Below are 24,157 nucleotides of genomic sequence, written 5' to 3'. Positions count from 1 at the left end.
TTTGGCCCAGGTGTCTATGAGGTTGTTTCAGAAATGATTCCCATTGTCTGACTCTATTCTTTTTGGAGTACTGTGTCTCCATAAGACTTGCTTTTCAATGCCCAGCATAGTATTCTGGGCTGTGGCATGGGGCACAGGATATGTTTCCAGCTATCCGGTGATTGCTTCTATCATTGCAAGCACATAGCACTTGCCTTGGTGGGTGTGCATGAGTGTGATGTAATCAGTCTGCCAGGCCTCTCCATATTTATATTTTGGCCATCATCCACCATACCACAGAGGCTTTACCTGCTTGGCTATTGGGGTCACCCTTTGTCGGGGTAATGTAGATTAGCTTAGCGGCGGTCAGAGGAGGCAGAGACAACTCAGTCTGCAGTGTGATCAGAAAGCTCACCGAAGACAAAGGACTTTTTTTTTAGTAACAGCTTCACTTTTATCTACTCCTGTATATAACAGGCCAGCACACTATTGGTCACCTAACATACATGGAAAGAGTCTACTGGTTACAAGGCATCCACATTCTACAGGTGGTTCTCTGGTCCTTAAGGATGCATTCATTAATCACCTCAGACCTTAAGAGATCCACACACACACTGTCACCCCCACACTTGGCCTGCTTGATAGCAGCACATATTTCACAGTTATGGATAACCTGGGAGATAGTGTCAATGGTTTAAGTCCAGCCCTTGATTACAAGCACACCTATATGTTACATCTCTTCTCTCATTGCCTGAGGTGTCACAGGTCCACAGAGCAGGAAATAATTCACCCTTATCTTGACAATATAGTTCCACCTGAGACACTTCAATCCTGGGAGCCTGATCCACCTGCTGGTTGTTTTGATGTTCTTCAGTGACCTGACTTTTGGGTACATGGGCATCTAAGTGACAAACCTTCATAACCAGGTGTCCTAGTTTAGGACAGGACAGGGTTAATGTTTTGCAATAGCCGGGAGGGGGTGTTGCTAAGGCTGTACTACCTCACATCGTTGCCAGGTGCAGGAAGAAAGAACTCTCACTTCCGAGGAGAAGGGTGTTCCTTCTAGTTGGGAAGACAGGGCTGAGGTCAGGTCAGGTTTGGCTCTGGAGTGAGCACTGTGCATGTAAATCACCCTCTCTTTTGCACACTTTTGTTATTAATGTTGTTGCTGTTACTGTTAATTTTCTTCTCTCATTGCCATTTCCAGTAAATTGTTCTTATCTCAACCCATGATCTTTGCCTTTTGTACCTCCAATTCCTCCAATTCTCCTCTCCGGACACCTGGGAGGAGGGGGGGGGGGGGGGGGGGGGAGGGAAAGGAAGGGAGCAAGTGAGCGGCAGCATGATTTGAAGTCTTGGTGGGAGAACTAAATTGGGGAGTACCATTCCTAAACCATGACAGCCTTATTTGGCACCCAATGTCAGGAACAAAGAGTTGAGATAACAACAGCTCTGCCCAGACCAGGTTGTAAACAAATTTAATCTAAGCATTTGTTTTATTAGGTAGAGAGCCACTGGTCACAAAGTTGCTTGGTCTGTTCATGTGGGTGTGGTACCTAACTGTGTATGTTTCCATATATGCATTATGTGCCCATCACAGTGCACTTTTTTTCAGAGCAGAGAGAGGGATCAGGATTGCTTTGCTGATGTACTATGTGATATTAGTTTATGATATGATAACATCAAGGGCAAGGAGGGTCATTTAGGATATATATTCAGTGTTGCTCTCCTGCCCTTCCCTCAGGCACTACACCTGGGAGTCCATTAATAATTGTACCCAGTCTGTGGTAGGAACAGGGGAGGATGATTTTCCCCATGTTTTCACTCCTTTTCCTCCTTCAGGCCTGGTACAACAGCTTTTGAATTCACTTTGGATGATAAGGAAAGCGTGTTCTTGTTACTGGGTCTGCCAGGTCTCCTTAGTGAGGTCCACACCACATTTAGAGTTACAAAAGACATTTCTAGGGACGTTATTCAGAGATCTGCCCTGAGGGTGGATAGTCATGAGTGGCATGTAATGTGGGAGGACATGGGTCAGTATTTGGAGGACTTCTCTCCTCTGATGATTTGGAATTTCACCCCTGAACAACTACATCATCATCATCAAGGCTAAGCTTTGTGAACGAAGATTTGAGAAGGGCACTACCCACGCTTGCTGCAAGCGTGCTGGTGGCTAAAAAGGCCGATACGGGATAGGCAAGTCTGGTCACAAAAGGCACAGCGGAACGTCTCCTTAGGCAATATTGGCGAGGAACGGTTCTGTCTGCCTTGTCTTTTCTCCTCAAGACTGACTCTGTGTGCGTTCTCAAAGGAAGCAGCAGTGGCGTGAATGGTGTGTCTCCATGAATCCCAATTGGAGGCCAGAGTGGACCATTGGTGGCAGTCAATATGGCCAAGGCTGAGGTATTGTTTCAGGCAGTCCTTCTATCTCTTCTTCAGGGCTCCTCTCCTGCAGCAGCCAGTGGCAAGTTCACCATAGAGCACAATCTTCAGAAGGCGGTGATCCTCCATCCTGGAGACGTGCCCTGCCCAGCACAGCTGCGGTCTCAGCAGCATGACCTCGATACTGGTGACCCCTGCCTGTTCAAGAACAGACACATTAGTCACGTAATCAGTCCAGTGGATGTTTAGGATTGAACAGAGGCAGCGGTGATGGAAGCGTTCGAGGAGCCGCAGGTGATGGCAGTAGATGACCCATGATTCAGACCCATATAAAAGAGTAGACAGTACAATGGCTCTGTAGACACTGATCTTTGTACTTTTCTTCAGATGTTTATTGGACCAGAGTCTTTTATGGAGTTTTCCAAAGGCTCTGTATGCCTTTGCTAGCCTGTCGTCTATCTCTTTGTTAATCTTATCATCTGAGGAAATGATACTTCCCAGACAGGTGAACTACTGGACTGACTTAAGCTCAAGCTCTGATTCACCAATGGTGATGTGGGGATGATGGAAGACTTCCTGAGGTGCAGGTTGGTAGTGAACTTCATTCTTCTTCAAGCTGACTTCCAGCCTGTAGTGGTTTTAGATAGGCCTCAAATTAGCAGGCTCAGAGAATTTATGTGGACTGGGAGACAGCTATCACGTGACAGGGTAAGTAAGGAAATATTTCATACCAGATGATGCAAACCTAAGATATGAGTGCAGCAGTGGGAGGTGTTAGGCCAGTTCCACCATGGCTGAAGTAAAAGAAGGACGTGCTGCAGCTCTTATACTGTGCTAGGCCTTGCTCCTGCTGCTGCCGCTACTTGCCTTGTGTTTGAATTCAGGGAAGTAAAAACATTTTGTTGTTATACTTTGCTTCTTGCTGGGTATCTTTTGGGGTGCTGATAGATCAAGAGTAATAGAATCTGGTTTTGGTGGGAGGTAAAAATTGTTGTTATACCTAACTTGTGTAAGTGTGTGTTATATTGTAATTTTCTCTTAATTTTCTCTTTTCTGTATAAATATATATAGTTAGTTTATGCATAAACCTTGTTTGAGAGGTTTTTTTCCGCTTCCCCCTTTTGTCAGCCAGAGGCTAACTTTTTGCTTTGGGCAGTTGGCATTTTGCCAGCTCAACCCAAGCCCAAAATGCTCAGCAGCCTCTGAAAGCAGGATGTTAAGTGCTGCAGATCTGCTTCTGTGTGAGCAACGAGGGCGACATCATCAGCAAAAAGCAGCTCGCGGACAAGGTGATTCAGGGTCTTGGTGTGGGCCTTCAGTCACCTTAGGTTGAATAGGCTTCCATCGGTACGATATTGGATGTAGATGCCATTTTCTTCATCGAGGTCTGCCGTGGCTCTTTGGAGCATCATGCTGAAGAAGACTGTGAATAGAGTTGGTGCAAGAACACAACCTTGTTTCACACCACTGGTTATTGGAAAGGGCTCAGAGAGTGCATCGCTGTATCTGACTTGTCCACGATGATCCTCATGTAGCAGGATGATGATTTTGAGGAACTCTGGGGGACATCCTAAACGTTCCAAGATCTGCCACAGGCCCTTTCTGCTCACAGTGTCAAAAGCTTTGGTGAGGTCAACGAAGGTTGCACAGAGACCTTTCTTCTGTTCCCTACACTTCTCTTGCAGTTGTCTGAGAACAAATACCGTGTCTGTGGTGCTCCTATTGACTCTGAAACCACACTGACTTTCAGGTAGAAGATCTTCTGCAATAGTGGGTACTAATCTGTTCAGAAGTATTCTTGCAAGGATTTTACCAGCAATGGAGAGCAAAGTAATATCTCGGTAATTTGAGCAGTCTGATTTTTCTCCTTTCTTCTTGTACAGGGTGATGATGACTGCGTCACAGAGATCTGATGGTAGTTTGCCTTATTCCCAGCAATGCACAACAAGCTTGTGAAATTTAGCAGGGAGTGCTTGACCTCCATGCTTCCAGATTTCAGGTGGAATTCCATCAACCCCAGCTGCCTTGCCAGTTTTCACCTGCTCTATGGCCTTAAGTGTCTCTCCCATAGTAGGGGCTGCATCCAATTCATTTTTCTCCCGTTGTTGTGTAATGTGCTGAATTGCTGAGCCTTGGACTACATGGTTGGCACTGAAGAGTCTGAAAATGTTCAGACCATCGGTTCAGGATGGAGGTTTTATCTGTGAGAAGCATTTGACCATCTGCACTGAGTAGGGGGCTTTGAACCTGGTGTGTGGGTCCGTACACTGCTTTCAGGGCCTCATAGAATCCTCTTTGGTCACCCAAATCTGTGCATAGTTGTGTCTTTTCTGCTAGGTTGAGCCACCCTTTGCTCTGGATGTCTCAAAGTTTCTGTTGGAGCTTACTGCATGTAAGACGAAAGGCAGCTTTTCTTATATGGCAAGATGGCTGAGCAAGGTGTGCTTGGTGAGCAGTTTTCTTCTTCAACAATTCCTGTATCTCTCGAAAGTTTTCATCAAACCAGTCTTTGTTTTTCTTGGAGGAGAACCCTAAGGACTCTTCAGAGGACTGCAGGATGCTATTTTTAATATGTTGCCAAAGTGCTTCAGGAGAGGGATCTATGGGATTATCTTTAAGTCTAGTTTGAAGTTTTACCTGAAAGCTGTCTCTCACTGTAGCTGTTTGAAGATTGTTAACTTGGACCCTCCTCCTAGGAATGCTGCTTAAAGTAAAAATAGAATGAGCCCTGGAGTTCGACGCCGGAGTCAAAGATGAATCCTCATGGAGGTATGATCAATGCTCACTTTATTGTTTATTACACACTAACTTATATCTCATACTTCTTAAGAACACGTGAATACTACAAGCACACTGTTGGCTAATCCCTTATGTCCACGAGCTTCACAACATGACCTGATTGGCCTTTGCCTGTTTCCGCGGTCTTGCACGTTTTGCTACCCATTTGCTTTTTCTGTTTGCCACAAGTATGTTTCCTTTTAAAACAGGCTCAAGGACGCAGGGGCCTCGCTATTATCTGCATAGGCTGGGTTGTGGATACAGGCCTCTAGCAGCATGCCGTGGCCTGTGCTGTTCAAATTTCTCCCTACAGCCGCCTCTCTTAGGTTTGGGCTTGAAGTGGAGGTGAAGTTGGCAACGCAGAAGGCGGTGGTCTGTTTGACATTCTGCACTTGGCATCACTCGAGTATGACGGACATCACCAACATTTCTCTGTTGCACTAAGACATAGTCAATGAGGTGCCAGTGCTTGGATCGAGGATGCATCCAGGTTGTCTTCAGGCTGTCTTTCTGTTGAAAGTTAGTGTTGGCGATGGTGAGCTGCAGTTCTGCACAAAACTCTAGCAGGAGGCGTCCGTTGTCGTTGCAGTTTCCAACGCCGTCCTTGCCCAGGACTCCTTTCCAGGCTTCAGAGTTCTTACCTACTCTGGCATTGAAGTCACCAAGGATTATGATCTTATCATCTGCAGGAACCTTTAAGGTAAGGCGACACAGGTCGGTGTAGAATTTGTCTTTTTCCACTGCGTCAGCTTGGAGAGTTGGGGCATATACGCTAAAAATAACAACATGTCGCTTGTTGATAAGTGAAAACATAAAAATAACTGCTAAAAGAAGGTTTTATTCTAATAGCAGTAAAGGTATTTATTGACAACGTTGGAGGCAAGCCAGTTCATATTGGGCGAAAACTTGCCTGCCTTGTTTGAGTAAAATAAGCCATTTATAGCCTTAAGTTCATAGTTAACACCCTTTAATTTCCATATTAATGACTGGGCAAAATCTTTGGCTGAGCTTTCCTTTTGGCTTCGAATTTGGGTAGTGGTCTCCTGACTTCATCCCTCGGGGTGGTCTTGAAGCATCTTCATCACTGCTGGACTCCTGCCTTTTCTTTGTTCAGTGACATGACCTGTCAAATTTGCAAAACTTTGGCTTCAACTCTACAAATCTTGGATATTTACCATTTCATCCTATTGAAATGTCTAGCTTAGTTTAATGTATGATTTCTAACCATGGTACAATAGTTTTTATAATTACTAGACAATCTGTACCTGAACAAAGTGGCTCTACCACTTCATGCTGTTCAGCGGCCTTGCTATGCAAACAACATTTTGCAGAGCAGAATTAGAAATTTCACAAAACTAGGGGTTTTTTGGTCTCTTTTCTCTTTCACTTGTTGTGTAGTGGGAGGCTTAAGGACATAATGTGATTGGAATTACCTGTAGGCAAATTTTCAAGTTTGGAGGCAATGGAGTTTTTAATCATGAAGTCAACTCCTGAAAGGTGTCTTTCATTTTTGGGTTTGCCTGACCAGTAGAGTGTGTAGCCGGCACCATGTTCTTAAAGGCTGCCTTCCTTATGAAGACGAACTTCACTGAGAGCAGCAATGTCAATGTTGAGTCGTGACAGTTTGTGGGCAATTAGAACAGAACGATGCTCAGGACGTCCACTATCCACAGTATCAAGCATGGTTCTGATGTTCCAATATGTGAGTGTTATTTTGAACACAATTTTGGAGGCAGGTGTATGCCTTTGAAATCTCTTTGTTTTTGTTTGACCGCATCAGAAGATGCCAGTTGGCCACGGTTATCCAACCAGGTGTGAAGATGAGCTTTGTTTAGGCCACCTTTTCTAGGCCCCTCTCCGTGTGGGGCAAGCAGTGCTCTCCTTAAAAAAGGCTGCTTGGTCATTCAGGATGCTGCCTCACGAGACTGTCATCTCTGGGGTCAAGTCTCAAATGACCAATATCCTGAACCACCTGCATGCAGGGTTGGGTCTGTGTGGGGGTTGCCCTTTCTTAAAGTAAGGTAAATTAGCGGCGGTCGAAAAGGCAGAGACAACTCAGGCAGCAGTTAGATCAGAAAGCTTACACGGAGGATAAAAGGACTTTATTCTTAGTTACAACTTTACTTTTATCTACTTTCTCCCACACTGTGTCATCCCACAATTGGTCAGTCAGCTGAGGCAAACATACATGGAAGAATTCTACTGGTCAAAAGGTCCCCTGCATTCTGCAGGTGGTTTCTTCCCCTTTAGGGGCGCACTGCAAACTGCTTTTATTCAAGAATACACTCTAACCTGCTCCATATCAATTCCTCAAACATTAGGGGGTCCGCAGACCTGCTGAGTTAACCCCCCACAGGTCTGTGGCTTCCAGTGCTTCTTATCACCTGCCATTTCGACCCTCACCTGTCGCTATAGGGCTTTGCAATGTGAGTGAACCCTTCGAGGCTGCGCAATGGATTTTTTATGTAGAACTGGCCCCACCCCTTACTCCTAAGGTTTATCTTCCAGGGCCTAGCAAGCTTGGACGGTGACAGCAAATACCTGAGCATATAGGTTTAGTTAGAGTATCATTCTGTTAGATGGATAGCCTTACAGGGCTAAGCGAGCTCCATCTGCCCAGGTTTGGAGTTAGAGTTGTCCTTCTCCTAGGATGGTTGCCAGAGGGCTAGCGAGCCCATCCTGCCTATGGACACACTTTGTCTGACCTTCAATTGAGACCTGTCTGGCATGGGAGACCCTACTGGAGGCACATACCACCGCCAGCATGGCACACAACCTCATGAGGGCACACGAGCTTCTCCTCCGTGACAAGGGGGTGTCCCCAGAGAAGATGTTTTTGATTATTGAAATAGCAATTGTCCACTGTATGGTTTCTCATATACTTTCCCTTTTCTCCTCTCCTTTTTCTCCCTCTTTCTGCTAGGTTAAGATCCCACCTCTGCTACTATAGAAATAGAAGGTCCAATTGCTCTGGTCCTGGTAGTGGTTTTGAGTCACAGGGTGGTATGGGAGACTGGAAAAAATGACTACTGGCTCAAAACAACTAGACTGTGTTTGCAGGAGGGCAGGGCAAGTTCTGCCAAGGTGGATGGTGCACTGCTCCACACCCCACCCGTGGAGCTTCTAGTCCAGACCAGAATGGCTATTAGCCACTGGCACACCACAAAACCCACCTGGGGGAAGGGGCCCAAGAGACTAAAGCAGATAAAAGCAACAGGACAAAGATGCACATTCACGGTCCACCATTTGAATTTTATAGTTGCTGAGATCGCACTGAAATTCAAGTGATGATTATTAATCTTTCTGTGTCCCTCTTATCTCTCTCTCTCTTTTTCTTCTCCTAATTACCTCTTCTCGAAATCTGGGTAACTTAAAGTTGGATGGGTTAGAGTTTGCTGAGTCAATGCCTTGTGAAATGCTTTATTTTGATTGAATGTTTGCTTTAAAATTTGCCAATTATCCCTATGTGGTGATTTGAACAACCACCACAGAACTAGAACTCCACATAAATCACTCTGCTTCTGTTTTTCCTCTCCCTGCCCCCTCTAATAATGAAGGAGCAAAATGGAGAAATATAAGTAAAAATAACAATTTCCTGAAGGAAATAGCTATAATTACAAAGGTATAAAGGAAAACAGTTTAAACCAATGTGGTAGTCTTGGCCTAGTTAGGCCTGAGTTTTAGTTAGGCCTTAGTTTAGTAGGCTTTGGTAGGTGCTACGTAGATATGAAGAAACAGGTATCACCTGACTTAAGCAACCAAAGAGATGTCAATTCAAGTATAAAAGGGAGTATAGGGAGGTGCTTGGGTCTCTTCCTTCATGGCCACTGTCCGAAGAGGATGTGTGTAATGGTTTTGACCCATGGCTTCCTCAGTAACTAGGTGTAACTAAGGAAGCAGACATCACAAGTATTCCACACGTGTTTTCCACGTAACAGAGGAGGAGTTTAGTTTTCCTTCTTCCGGGGAGCTAGGTGTGGGAAAAGTCTGGATGGTCTGTTCTGTTCTTGTGGTGTTCCTGGCCTGGGACGTGGGTGAGATCATTTCATGCTTGTTCCCCTTTAATTGCATTTGTCTGTTTCATTTATTTAGGTTTGGTTTTGTTTCTTCCTCTTTTCTGGTTAACAAGTTGTTTGGTTTGTTTTTTTCCCCTTTTTCCCTTCTCCCTTTTCCCTGGGGGTGGGGTCCCACGTGGTGCGTACACATTGTATATATGTGTTTGCAAATGTCAGGAAAATATAATTCCTTTTTAATTCAGTTCAGTTTCTTTTGAATTCTTCTCTTTTCAGTTTTTTTCAGTTTTTTTTTCCTTTGCTACGGGGACTCAAGGGGGAGGGAGAGGGCAGTCCAGGTTTGGTAAGAAGCTAGGCCAAACCTGCGACAATGTGCTATGTTGTTCTGGGATGATTAGGCCTCACCACCGCTTACTGCTACATTATCTCAGGGAAGTAAACATTTTTATTGTTAGCTTTTCCCTTTTCTCCTGTTCGGGTATGTGATAAATATAGACTTAATTCGTGCCAAGAACATAACAAGACATTCTGTGTAGCTTGATGCAGTAAAGATTTAGCAACAGAATGTCTATGAGCTTATCAAATAATGTATAAAAAGTAGAAAAAGAAAAGAACTAAAGTTAATAACTAAGCAGCCTTTGAAGTAAGACACATACAGTGCAGACCAAAGATAAGCTGAGAATACCTAAATACAATAGAGAGGTAAACACAATCAAGATAAGGAAGAAGTACCTCAAGACAACAGATAAGACTTACCTAACAAGATTGTCTCTAGTTAAATTTTAAGTTAAGATAATGTCGCAGGTTTGGCCTAGCTGTTGCCAACCCTGGACTGGCCCCCCCCCTTCCCCCTCCCAGAACCTTCCCAGCAAAGGAAAGGGAAAAAAAACCTGAAAAGAAACGCACTCTAAAGAAACTGAACTGAATAAAAAGAATAAATTATATTTACTAACATTTACAAACCACACTGTATACACAGCACATAGGATCCCACCTCCCAGGAGAGAGGGGAAGGGAGAAAAGGGGATTGATTAGCTGGGAAATAGGGAAGACACCAACCCAACCCAAAGAAACCGAATGAATCAAAAGAAACACAATTAAAAACCTCAAGGAAGGGGAACAAGAATGAAACAATCTCACCCAGGACAGGAGAACCACCAGGCACCGGAGGGACCAGGCTTCAACCACCTCCCTCCAGCTCCTCAGCCAAGAAAGGGAAGCAAGCACAACACCACTCCCCCACTGCTACGTGGAAGACACGTGTGGAATACTTGTAACTTCCTTAGATACAATGGTTACTGAGGAAGCCATGGGTCAAACCATTACATTCTCCACCCCTTATTCCACACTGGTCTTTCCACGCAATATTTGTATTATTGCATTTGCTTATATCCCACACACATATATATATATATAGTCCATATGCGGTCCTTCAAGGTAGATGTCTTGTCATCAAGGATCAACACCAGCATCAGTTCAGCTTTAGTCCATTGCCTTTTGGTTAGAGTCACAGTTCCAAGTTGAGGCCTAGTCCACAGTTTAGGGCTGCCTTATCGTTGGACATCATGGGATACCAGTACCGGCTTTGTTTGGGTCTTTCTCATCTCGTGTCTGGTTTCCTGCAAAACACAACTCAAAGCACAACATTAGTTCTTCCCCAAGGCTAGATTGCCTTGGGGCACACACTGGATCTCACCATCTTTCCTCATTACCCACCAGGTGTTTCCGGACCCTTGGGCAAAAACAATCCCACAAATGGGTTTGTCTTGGCCCGAGGGAGGGGTAATCCAGACAGATTTCCCTAACATGCCTCTCAAGTGAATCGCTGGAACTTTGTCTCCATCTACCGTGTGGAGGGATTCTGCTTGGGCAGGACCAGCTCGATTGACAGAGCCTCTGGTGTTAACCAACCAGGTGGCCTTGGCTAAATGCTTATCCCAGTTCTTGAAGGTTCCTCCACCTAGTGCCTTCAGAGTTGTTTTTAACAGTCCATTGCACCTTTCAACCTTTCCAGCAGCAGGTGCATGATATGGAATGTGATATACCCATTCGATACCATGCTCCCGTGCCCAAGTGGCCACTAGATTGTTCTTGAAATGAGTCCCATTATCTGACTCAATGCGATCTGGAGTGCCATGCCTCCACAGGACCTGTTTCTCAAGGCCCAAGATAGTATTCCGGGCTGTTGCATGTGGTACTGAATATGTCTCTAACCATCCGGTGGTCGCTTCCACCATGGTAAGCACATAGCGCTTACCTTGGCTAGTCTGTGGCAATGTGATGTAGTCAACCTGCCAGGCCTCTCCGTGTTTATACTTGTCCCAGCGTCCACCATACCAAAGGGGCTTCAACCTTTTTGCCTGCTTAATGGCAGCACAGGTTTCACAATCGCGGATAACCTGGGAAATAGTGTCCATGGTTAAATCCACCCCTCGGTCTCGTGCCCATTTATAGGTTGCGTCCCGGCCTTGATGGCCTGAAGCATCATGGGCCCATTGAGCTAGGAACAATTCTCCCTTTTGCTGCCAATCGAGGTCTACTTGTGACACCTCAATCTGTGCAGCTCGGTCTGCCTCTCTGTTATTATCTTGTTCCTCGTTAGCTCGACTTTTGGGCACATGGGCATCTACATGGCGGACTCTCACGTTCAATTTCTTTACTCTGGCAGCAATGTCTTGCCACAGATCTGCAGCCCAGATGGGCTTCCCTCTACGCCTCCAATTCATCTTCTCCCACCAGTCTAGCCATCCCCAGAGAGCATTTGTTATCATCCATGAGTCGGTGTACAAGTAGAGCCTTGGCCATCCTTCTCTTTCTGCGATGTCCAGGGCTAATTGGACAGCTTTGAGTTCTGCGAACTGACTCGATTCGCCTTTCCCCTCAGTGGCTTCTGCCACCCGTTGGGTGGGATTCCACACAGCTGCTCTCCACTTCCGGCTCCTCCCTACGATACGGCAAGAACCATCAGTGAAAAGGGCGTAGCGCGTCTCTTCATCTGGCAGCTGATTATATGGTGGAGCTTCTTCAGCTCGACTCACTGACTCTTCCTCTTCTTCATCTGCCAGGCTGAAGTTCCCACCTTCAGGCCAATTGGTTATAATTTCTAGAATTCCAGGGCGATTCGAGCTCCCAATTCGAACACGTTGTGTAATCAAAGCAATCCACTTGCTCCACGTGGCATCGGTGGCATGGTGTGTAGGGGGCACTTTTCCTTTGAACATCCAGCTTAACACTGGTAGTCGAGGTGCCAGGAAAAGCTGGGCTTCAGTACCAATTACCTCTGAGGCTGCTCGTATGCCTTCATATGCCGCTAGGATTTCCTTCTCCATAGGGGTGTAATTGGCCTCAGAGCCTTTGTAGCTTCGGCTCCAGAAACCAAGTGGTCGCCCTCGTGTCTCACCAGGCACCTTTTGCCAGAGGCTCCAGGAGGGACCTTTATCTCCAGCTGTGGAATAAAGTACATTCTTCACATCTGGTCCCGTCCTGACTGGTCCAAGAGCCACGGCATGTGCGATTTCTTGCTTGATCTGCTTGAAAGCCTGTTGTTGTTCAGGACCCCATTGGAAAATGTTCTTTTTACGGGTCACAAAATAGAGAGGGCTCACAATCTGGCTGTACTCTGGGATGTGCATTCGCCAGAAGCCTATGGCTCCCAGAAACGCTTGGGTCTCTTTCTTGTTAGTCGGTGGAGCCATTGCTACAATCTTATTGATGACGTCGGTTGGAATCTGGCGACGTCCATCTTGCCATTTCACCCCAAGGAACTGAATCTCTCTGGCAGGTCCCTTGACCTTGCTCTTTTTGATGGCAAAACCAGCTTTGAGGAGAATCTGGATAATCTTTCGTCCTTTTTCAAAGACTTCTTCTGCTGTGTCTCCCCATACAATGACATCATCAATATACTGGATGTGTTCTGGGGCCTCACCCTTCTCCAATGTGGCCTGGATCAGCCCATGACAAATGGTTGGACTGTGTTTCCACCCCTGGGGCAATCGGTTCCAGGTGTACTGCACGCCCCTCCAGGTGAAAGCAAACTGTGGCCTGCACTCTGGTGCCAGAGGAATGGAGAAGAATGCATTAGCAATGTCAATAGTGGCATACCACTTTGCTGCTTTGGACTCCAACTCATACTGGAGCTCCAACATATCTGGCACAGCAGCACTCAGCGATGGCGTAACTTCATTCAGGCCACGATAGTCCACAGTCAATCTCCATTCTCCATCTGATTTACGTACAGGCCAGATAGGGCTGTTGAAGGGTGAGTGTGTTCTGCTGACCACCCCTTGGCTCTCCAGCTTCCTGATCATTTTATGGATGGGAATCACAGCATCTCGGTTTGTACGATACTGCCGCCTATGTACAGTTGCAGTGGCCATCGGTACTTCTTGATCTTTGACTTGGAGTAATCCCACAACAGAAGGGTCTTCTGAGAGACCAGGAAGAGCAGACAACTGTTTGGACTCTCCTTCAATCACTGTAGCTACACCAAAAGCCCACCGGTACCCCTTCGGGTCCTTAAAGTGTCCTCTTTTTAAATAGTCCATACCAAGGATGCTAGGGGCTTCTGGTCCTGTCACAATGGAATGCTTTTCCCATTGGTCTCCTGTTAGGCTCATGTCAGCCTCTACCACCGACAGGTCCTGAGACCCTCCGGTTACTCCAGAAATAGACACAGTCTCTGTACTCTCATGTTCTGATGGCATTAATGTACATTGGGCACCAGTATCTACCAAAGCTCGATATTTCTGAGGATCCGATGTGCCAGGCCATCGAACCCACACAGCCCAATAGACCCGATTATCATCCTCGTCCCTCTCCTCCTCCTGGCAGGAGGCAGGGCCCCTCTATTGTTGTTCCTGGTCGGAGCATTCTCCATCTGACGTGTGCGATGCTCTGTCAGAGGCTCCTTCATCAGCATGGGGGGAGTTGTTTCTTTTGCGTCTCGGAGATCGATGTTTCTTTTCTGGGCTCTTTGCCTCAACTATGTGGACAGCTTTCTTGCCAGCTACTTTCCGTTTTAATTCTTGCACTCGGGCTCTAAGTTTGGAGGTGGGTTCACCGTGCCATTTTTTCATGTTTTCCCCTAATTCGCGCAGAAGGGCCCACAAGAAACCACGCTCACTTTGTGTCTTACTCCTGAGGCTTCCAGTTTTCTCTCATGCTGCATGAGATGACCGAGAACGGGAACGGGAATGAGAACGAGAACTGGAACGAGAATAAGAATGAGACCTTTCTTTGCGACCTCTAGAACGTCTGCGTCTAGGTTCTTCTTCATACACAGAGCGTCTAGTATTCCTCTGGTGGCCTCCAGTTCTCCCTCGTGCTGCATGAGGTGACCAAGAACGGGAACGGGACCGAGAACGAGAACAGGAACTTGAATGAGAATGAGAATGAGACCTTTCTTTGCAACCTCTAGAACCTTTGCCTCTAGGTTCTTCTTCATACACAGAGCATCTAGCATTCCTCCCTACCCTTTCCCCACTGTAGAGGGAAGAATGCTGGTGGTTAGAGGGGACCCTCATGGTTTCCGATATTCTCCGTATCCAGTGACACATTCTGTCAACGTGTATCTCATTCTCATCCATACTTAGAGGGTATGCAGATATCAGACATGGCATATAAGACTTAGGGGCCCCATTCATCACCTTATCCCACATCGGCTGTGTGCATGGCATCTTCTCTGGGACCAAGATGTCATAGTAATTTGGATCGGAGTATATAATCTCCAGCATGGCCAGTTCCCGCAGATACTGGATGCCTTCTTCTGCAGTATTCCACTCTCTCGGAGCACTCACCAAATACTCTTTAAATGGGTATCTTGCCCTCACGGCACGGAGGATTCGGGTCCAGAGACTGGATGCCATCTCCCCCTGTCCCATTTCCTGTTCTATTTCATGGTCTCGGGCAAGAGATCCCAATTGTTGTGCTTCATGACCTTCCAGCACATGACTACTGGCCCCCTGGTCCCAACATCGCACCAGCCAGGTGAGGATGCGTTCATCGGGCCACCGACTGTAATCCCTTCGTATATCTCGAATCTCCTTTGGGGTCAATGATCGTATAATTTCACTTTCCCTCATTATTTCCTGTCCATCTCTTCCACATACTATTCTCTCTACCTGTGTTTTTACTCTTCCACTCCTTCGTGGAACCTCTCTCACTTCCTTTCTGACCCTCTCACGCGAAGATGGGGATTGTTCAGGCCGTGAAGATGAGCTTCTATGGTGTTCACTCCGGGAGGATGGGCTCCTACGTCGCCCACGCTGCGGAGAGAGACTTCTACTTCGTTCGAGCCGTGGGGACAGACTCCTAGCTCGTGCACCCCGTGAAAGGGAGCTCCTGCGTTGTTCATCAGGTCTGATGAATGGAGGTAGCACATAGTCCTTGGAAGGCCGGGGTAAGGGCCTTCCCCGGTCATCTATTCCCTCAAATGTAGGTCTAGTATGGGGAGGCGGAATCATACTTCCAAGGGAGGGTTGCCTTTGGAGAGGCTGAAACGGTCCTTCCTCAGGCTGACGGAAACGCGTTGACCTCCTCTCTTCCTCCACTGGGTACTTGCGTGTGTAGTCAGAGCACCAATCGTCGAATGTTATTCTATCCCAGGATGCTCGCACCGTCCCTTTCCTTTCTCCAGGCATGCCTCTGGTCTCTTTTGGACGTGCCCCCAGTCCCATTAGGTGTGCCCCATCCCTTGTGACCACTCCTCCCTCTCTGGCGGCTGCTCCCTCTTCTACTGTGACTATTCTTTCCTCTTGTGCCGTCGCTCCTTCCATCGTCACAGTAGTTTCTTCCTCTCTCGCAGCTGCTTCTTCGTCTACTTCTTCTTCTTCTTCTTTTTCTTCTTCTTCTTGTTCCTCTTCTTCTTCTTCTTGTTCCAATTGCGGAGGTGGCTCTATGGGTTTTGTAGTCTCCTTTGTCCTCGTTGTTTTCTTCTTTATGGGGGCAATGATAATCTTCCGGTCCATAACTTCAGTTTGAGTTCCCACAGAGCGAATAGGAACTGTATCCGCGTCGGCTTGACTTTGAGCTTCAACTGTGGTCTTGGTAGGTTTAGTAGGAATGGCCACTTCCAGATCTGCAGCTTCAGTCTGAGTTTCCACAGAGCGAATAGAAACTGTATCGACGTCGGCCTGAGTCTGAGCTTCAACTGTGGTCTTAGCAGGCTTAATAGAGATGGCAACCTCCAGATCTACGGCTTGAGTCTGAATTTCTACGGAACAACTGGAAGCTGTATTAGCTTCAGCTTGCGTCTGGGTTTCAGCCGTGGTTGTAGAAGGGACAGCAGAAATGGCCTTGTCCAGATTTGAAACCTGAGTTTGGGTTTCTACTGAGCAAACAGAGGCTGAAACTTGAGTTTGGGTCCCTACAGAGTGAATGGGGGCTTTGTTGGCCTCTGTTTGAGTCTGAGTCTCAACTGTAGTTTTAGCAGGGACAGCGGAGGTAGCCATGTCCGGGTCTGCAGCTTGAGTTTGGGTTTCTACAGATCGGACGGAGGCTGTATTAGTTTCAGCTGCTTGAGTTTGGGTCTCTACAGAAACAACATCGACCTCATGCTGTGTTTGGACTTCACTTTCGGTAGCCTGAACGGGGACTGCACAGGTCTCGGATGGCATATCTCCATATTCTATCCTGTCCTCAAGCCATTGACAGTAGTCTATGGCACATCGATAAGCACTAGCCAAGCCCCAACACAAAGCAGAGACTCGCGTATACGGGTCCTCATAGGAAAAACACTCTTCTGATAAACAGCGGGCCACCTCAGCAGAGTCACACACTTCTTCTGGCGTGAACTTCCAAAGAGCGGAGGGTGAGATACGCCCTAGCACTTTACCGAGATCCGACCAAGGCCCATCCCACCCAGGGACTGGCCTGTCCAAAGCCCCTTCCAAAGTTCCAGCGAGTCCCCCAGAGGCATAGCCTTTCTTAGGTCTGAAACAAGGGAAGCAACAAAGTGCCAGCATTCTTCCAATCTTATACAACAGTTTCATTACCTTCATAAACACTAGTGCTGTCACAACACAATTTAGGTAATAACTGGGACCAATTGTAACAGTAGGGATCTCTCTCAATAGTCCATTAATGTCATAATTTAACAGACCTTTAATGTCAAGATTCAGGAGGGCCTTACATGGATGACAATTATCAGGCAGACCTAGGTATGTCCCTAGGAGACCTCTCAGAGTGGGAGTAAGCATTAGCACCATCAGTATGTAAAAGAATAGAAAGACACTTAACAGGAGGCCTTTCACTACAAGAGGCTGCCAGGCCATGCCAGCATGGTTGGACTGACCTCCTCTGGTATCTCTCAGGTATTTGCTAAAAAGGGTGAAAACCATTCTTTCTATTGTTTACCTTATGCCTGAGTCCTCTGTTCCCAAACAAAAACCTTGTTTATATCAACAAGATACTCTTTTGATAATACCACTTCAGTTGGCAGTTCTCCCGGCCACTGTTCTCTAAACAGAGAATTATTTACAAAACAACTCAAGGTCAGTATCTCGGTGGAACCTCCAAATAATGTCGCAGGTTTGGCCTAGCTGTTGCCAACCCTGGACTGGCCCCCCCCCTTCCCCCTCCCAGAACCTTCCCAGCAAAGGAAAGGGAAAAAAAACCTGAAAAGAAACGCACTCTAAAGAAACTGAACTGAATAAAAAGAATAAATTATATTTACTAACATTTACAAACCACACTGTATACACAGCACATAGGATCCCACCTCCCAGGGGAGAGGGGAAGGGAGAAAAGGGGATTGATTAGCTGGGAAATAGGGAAGACACCAACCCAACCCAAAGAAACCGAATGAATCAAAAGAAACACAATTAAAAACCTCAAGGAAGGGGAACAAGAATGAAACAATCTCACCCAGGACAGGAGAACCACCAGGCACCGGAGGGACCAGGCTTCAACCACCTCCCTCCAGCTCCTCAGCCAAGGAAGGGAAGCAAGCACAACACCACTCCCCCACTGCTACGTGGAAGACACGTGTGGAATACTTGTAACTTCCTTAGATACAATGGTTACTGAGGAAGCCATGGGTCAAACCATTACAGATGACAATCCTCCTCAAGAAGACCCCAGCCCCCATGACCACCGAGAAGCAACACGCAGAATCAGATGAAAAGATCTCAAGGCGGAGAAAGAAGAAAATCATTTATCGGAACTGATTAAAAATAAACCTGCTTTGAATGTATAAAAAGGGAACCTGCAAGCTCTAATGGTGTGCTACTGACAGAGCGGTGACTCTGCGGTGCACCCAGCGCTGTTTTACTCTGTGATTTTCGTTACCTGTACAATTAAAACTACCCTTTTGCTGAGTGACTTGGTCATTCTGGGTGGTCATTTATAACAGGTATCTCCTGGGAGGTATCTTGGGGTGTTTTATGGGTCCAGAATAGTGGAATCTGCCTTATTGGGTGGCCGGCTGAAGGTGGAGGAATTGTTTGTTATCACTCACTTTTGTGTTGATGTGTTATATTGCATTTTGCTTTTAATTTTCCCTTTTCAGTGTAAATATATAAACCTTTACATTTTAAGTTTCAGTTTTCAGGGTTTTTGTTTTGGTTTGGTTTGGGTTTTTTTCCCCTCCTTTTCCCTTGGGGACATTTTGCCAAGGTAAACTACTACAACCAACAAAGGAAAAAAGTGTTATCAAGTGAGCCATGTGAGTAAAATCTCCTTGGAATAAAGGGCAGTGGCTGGGTTTCTGATATGGTGAGGCCTGGCAAATTGACTACATTGGACCTGAAGCTGAAAAAGCTCAGATATAAAGAACTGCTAAGAGAGGTTTTGGTCAATTAGCAGCAAGGTATTTATGTCTGTGCAGGGAAGTAAGGGGCTCATGCCACCCAGAATCACTTCCAAGCAATAATGTCAAAGCAGGTGAATTTATACAGTTTCAATATGTGATTGCGACATCTTAAAATACATATTAATTTATTATAATGTTTGATTTACATATTCATGCTACTAAAATGAAATGTTGAAAACTGGCCGACTGATTTTCTGATACCTAAGTAGAACCAGTCAGTTTTATTATTAGTTCTACTGGATTCACTATTTCTCTGTAGAAAGCTATTGTTTGTTCATGTAACACCTTGTCTACTTGTCTTTTTTTTCTCATTTAGTAAGATTTTTTCATTATTCAAGGCTTTTTCAGTACAAAAGTCTTGAGGGTTAATACCTTTGTATTTCAACAGATGTGCTTTCAAGACCATGCTGCTACGATTGACTAAGTTATATTGCTTGAGTTGTTCAAAGCTGAATAACAGTGGTGGATTAATACCAGGTGCCCATCAAAGCCGCTCTATCACTCCCCTCCTCAGCTGGACAGGGGAGGAAAAACATAATAAAAGTCTCCTAGGTGGAGATAAGGACAGGGAGAGATCACTCACTGATTACTGTCATGGGCAAAACAGGCTCGACTTAGGGAAAATTGGATAATGAGAAATTAAAAAAAAATCTTAAAACCACCTTCCGCTCACCCCTCCCTTCTTCATGGGCTTAACTTTTCTTCTGACTTCTCTACCTTCTGCTGTTAAAGTGATGGGGAATGAGAGTTGTGGTCAGTTCATCACACATTGTTTCTGCCTCTCCTTCCTCCTGTCCTGGGTTAAACAAAAACTCTGGTATCTGGTATCTGAGGATGAAGTCTGGGCTGCGGGCAGCCTTGGCCTTGTGTGGATTTAATTATGGCATGAGAAACCAGAGGAGGAAGAACACCTGCAGAAAATAACAAGATATGTTATAAGCTTGAGAACTGCCAGCACAGAGAGAGATATCAGCCACCTATCAGGACTAGAGTCAAGTCGCGTGAACAAAGACTTTTAGCCAATTAAAAGTGATACATGTGCATGTGGACAGAGAAAAAGACTATAAGGAGTTAAGCCTTCTGTTAAGGGAGGTTGCTGTTGCTGCTGCTGCTGCCTGTTGTGGGATGTTTGCTGCTTGTTGCTTGTGGCTTGGGGGCTTAGCCTGCCTGAGCCCCTGAGGTTTCTGGAAACTTTTAACCCTCTGAGTTTGTTTGTAGTTTATTTAATTGTTAATAAAGTAGCGGGCAGTTAAATGCCTCCCTGACATCCGATCCCGTCAGATCTTGGAAGCTAAGCAGGATCAGCCCCGGATTAGTACTTGGATGGGAGACCTCCTGGGAAATGCCGGGTGCTGTAGGTTCTAGTCCTGAGGACTTCACTGGCACTGTCCAAGCTCGCTCGGCCGTGGCAGATGAACCTCAGGACTCAAACGGTGGGGCCAGTTCTGCGCACGCTGAGCCTCGCCTAAAATCCACTGCGCAGGCTGGAAGGGCACGCACACGTGGGGACAGCCCTTCCCAAATCTTCGTTCGCGAAGTTTGGCCATACATACATACATATACAATAAAGTAGCATTTGCCGGCAATTGGATTAAGCCTCTTACTACAGACCACCACAGGTATCCACCTTTTTTTTTCTCTTTTCCCCAAATATGCCTACCACTTTAGACCATGGGGAGGGGCTTAAGATAAGGGTGGTACTATTATCCTAGGAGAAGCATGTATCTACAAGTGTGAAAGACTGGAATGCTGATGACTCAGACAATGCAGGTGTTAAGGGTGTGCACACCCGTGACCTCAGACTACAAGCTGGGTGTTGTTTCTTTGTCCTTACACAAATGACGCATCTGTGATAACTCCCCTTGGGGAGGCATCAGGACAATTCACACACATGACTTGAAGATATTCATCTCTGCTGATGGCCATAATGGATGCACCTGTGCTGACATAACAGGCAGCTGTAATATCTTAGAAGGTGTCAAAGACTCTTGAAATGACCAGTGATCCAGTATTAATCATCCAGTGAAGAACTCCTTGCCCCAGGGGAGGTACCAGAGACGTTCCCACCTACCCCGAGCCCAATAAAAGACCACACTCAGGCTTCACTTGGCAGATTGATGGTGTCCTTCCCTCACTCCATGGGACTTCTACCACCTGGGGCTTCTACTACCATTTCAGCAGATTGGGACTATAACTACCAGGTCTCATTGCTGGATCCAGCAGATGTCTTGTGGGTCCTTCCAGTTGCCTGGGGGGCTGCAGCCCTGCTCCAACTGCCTGTGCTGGCACTGCAGCCTCACTCTAGCACTGACCCTCCAAACCATTCCTTCCAGGTTTTAACGGGCAGGGGGAGCCTGACCACCATCTTGTTTTGGTCCAGTGGGCAAGAGCTTGGAATTTTTTTCTAGTCAGCTTAACTCAGTTTTATCAGTATTGTTGTTTAGCATTCTTCTTGGTAAAGAGTTATTTCTTTTTTCCATTTTCATCAGGGCATATTTGATCTCTCTCTCTCTCTCTTTTTCTGTATTGGAGAGAACCGGGGGTATTGAATTGGAGGAAGGAGACTTCCATCCGAGGTCTCCACCCCTCAAAATTGTCTCTAACTGAGACATCTCCTCAGGGGGAGCACTCCTCACGCTCTTCCCTTGTTCCAGCGTGGGGTCCCTCCCTTGGGAGACAGTCCCAGACAAACTCGAATAGAAGCCCTTCTCATGGGCTGGAGTTCTTCACAAACTGCTTCTTCATGGGTCCCTTCCATGGGGCCACAGGTCCTGCCAGGAGCCTGCTCCAGTGCAGGCTTCCCATGGGGTCATACCCTCCTTTGGGAATCCATCTGCTCTGGCGTGGGTCTCCTTCACAGGCTGCAGGTGGATCTCTGCTCCACCATGGACCTCTATGGGCTGCAGGAGGACAGCCTGCTTCACCATGGTCTGCACCACGGGCTGCATGGGAATCTGTTCTACTGAAACAGGCATTTGACTTTAAAGAGTTAACTGAGATGCTGTAAAACTCACATTCCATGTTAAGAACTGTGCCTTGTACCACCAGCACTATGTAAATACCAGATAGCTTGTTCTATCCTAAAGATTAATGTCAGGAATGTACTTTAAACATCCTTATAGTCATAGATTGATAAGATGTTCACTTAGGAGAACATGAATCAGAAGAACTCCCTAATGTCAAGCACCATGAGTCAAGTGAACAAAGAAAGTTGAAAAGTTCAAAACGAGGAAGATGAGTAAGAAGACCACCAGGAGAGGCCGAAGACCAGAACGACCCCTAGATATGTCCCCTAAAAGAAGATTCTAGCAAAACTCCTCCTCTAACTCTGCCCAAACTCCACCTGTTATGAATATGCATGTAAAGTGTTGTCACCCCATACTAACACTGTATAAAATCCCCTGAATCCCTACCAAAATTTGGAAGTGAGCCTTCAGCAGTATTAACTGCTTCACTTCCCCTGTGCAGCGAATAAATACCTTCTGCTAATAGATAAAACTTTTCTCTTAGCAGTATTCATTCTGGCCTTTTCTCGGCATCATTTGGCACCACCAGATTGGGACCTCTCCATCGCTGAAGCTCCAGAGACAAGCAGGACAGCAGGACCCTCTGGACCCGCAGGCAGATTTTGCTTGGTAAGGCTCCCCTTTCCCACTTGGATCTTAAGTGGCAATGGACACGGCCATCTGTACTTAAAAAGGTATTTATTCTTTTCTGTTCTGGTCTGTATAATCTGTTAACCTATAAATTGAGAGAGTGACGGCTCTTCGTAGGGGATAAAGGAAAAAGATGTTTTTCCAAAGTCTGGTATGTAAAGTACCATATATTAGAGGGAATACGGTATTTTCCTGCTGTTGCCTGTATTAAGAGGGATACATTTCCTCCTGTATTAGGGAATACAGTGTTTTCTCCGGTTGTAGAGGTTACTTGCCTCCTGTTACTCTGTGTTGAAGCACTTCTGTGTAAACTGCTGCTGCTCTGTGTTCTGTCCTGTCTTGGTGATAATGTGTTGCCTGCTGCATATCTGTTGCTTTGTCTGCTGTAAACGAGCTGTCACAGCAATTTAGTGTTTGACAGATGAATGAGAGAAACTTAGTTTAACTGAGTGAGTGAAAAAGAAAAAAAAACAAACCTCTTACCTGCCATTCTAGGAGCTCAAGAAAGCTCAGTAGAACTCTGTTTAAAAAAAAATGAATTGATTGTGAAATTTCTACTTCTAACGAAGAAGTTGAGTCAATAGCTGAGTATGAACTGAACTTGGAAAAGACAGAGAGCCAGAATTGAGTGTGAATTAGAAATCTATATACACCGGGTAGCAGAATTGTTAAGAAAAGATTGATGAAAAATTACTATACAAAATGAGTTAAATACAGCTGAAGTGGCATTTTAATCCAGATAGCGGGTGGCACTTGATTAACGTGGGTTATGATAAAAATTAATGGGTGGTGATACTGAGAAATTAACTGTGAACAAACCTCACCTTTTAAGACCACAAATAAAAATCTGTCCACTCTGTGATTGTTCGCTGTACGTAATTGCGAGATGTAACCATTGTAATAGATATATTCTTGGACCGAGAGGCAGACCAGAAATATTTTTAAGTCAGACGTTATGGTATATTCATTGTCTCTCTAATCAAACACTAGAAGTCAAGTGGGCTGAATATTTTTGTGTAAGAACACGAAGATTGGCATTTTTTCAAATACATACAGACTTGTTATAATCTGAGCATAGGGAGACATCTTGTGGATTTTTATGGTAATACAAGTTCGCTATATATAGCCATACAAAAGCTTTACAGTGACTTGTAGAATCAAAAAGGCATATAGCTAGGACAGATCTTACTGGTGTGGTAGACAAAAGTTATTTCTGATTTTAAAAAACTAAAAACCACATTAAGAATTTAAATTCAAAGAGAAATAATTTGTCTCTACAATGGGAGCCAATGTAAGTGAAGAAATAAATACTAAAACTCCCATGAGATGTATATTAAAACACTGGAAAGACCTGGGAGGGGCCCCAGGCAAAAATCTAGATAAAAGGACCCCCATTAAATACTGTAAAAATTTGTGGCCTCTGTACACCTTAGACAATGAAGAAAAATGGCCACCCGAGGGTTCTGTACGTTATAATACCCTCTTACAGCTTATGCTTTTCCTTAAGAAAGAAAAGAAATGGGATGAAATAATGTATGCTG

General features: G+C 45.7%; 1 long non-coding RNA gene across 1 annotated transcript in view; it reads left to right on the top strand.

The window, feature by feature from the left end:
- Positions 1–22,687, top strand: part of LOC139683007 (uncharacterized) — a 30,279-nt gene extending 7,592 nt beyond the window's left edge. The window contains exons 2-4 of the long non-coding RNA XR_011699710.1: positions 5,058–5,130; positions 5,729–5,839; positions 22,474–22,687. This is a non-coding gene — a long non-coding RNA (uncharacterized lncRNA). The remainder of the gene's footprint in view (positions 1–5,057; positions 5,131–5,728; positions 5,840–22,473) is intronic.
- Positions 22,688–24,157: the final 1,470 nt, after the last annotated feature.

Source organism: Pithys albifrons, chromosome 26 (assembly GCF_047495875.1).
Source record: "Pithys albifrons albifrons isolate INPA30051 chromosome 26, PitAlb_v1, whole genome shotgun sequence".
NCBI lineage: Eukaryota > Metazoa > Chordata > Aves > Passeriformes > Thamnophilidae > Pithys > Pithys albifrons.
The sequence above is the reverse complement of the archived record's forward strand: the minus strand, read 5'-3'. Positions and strand labels throughout refer to the sequence as shown.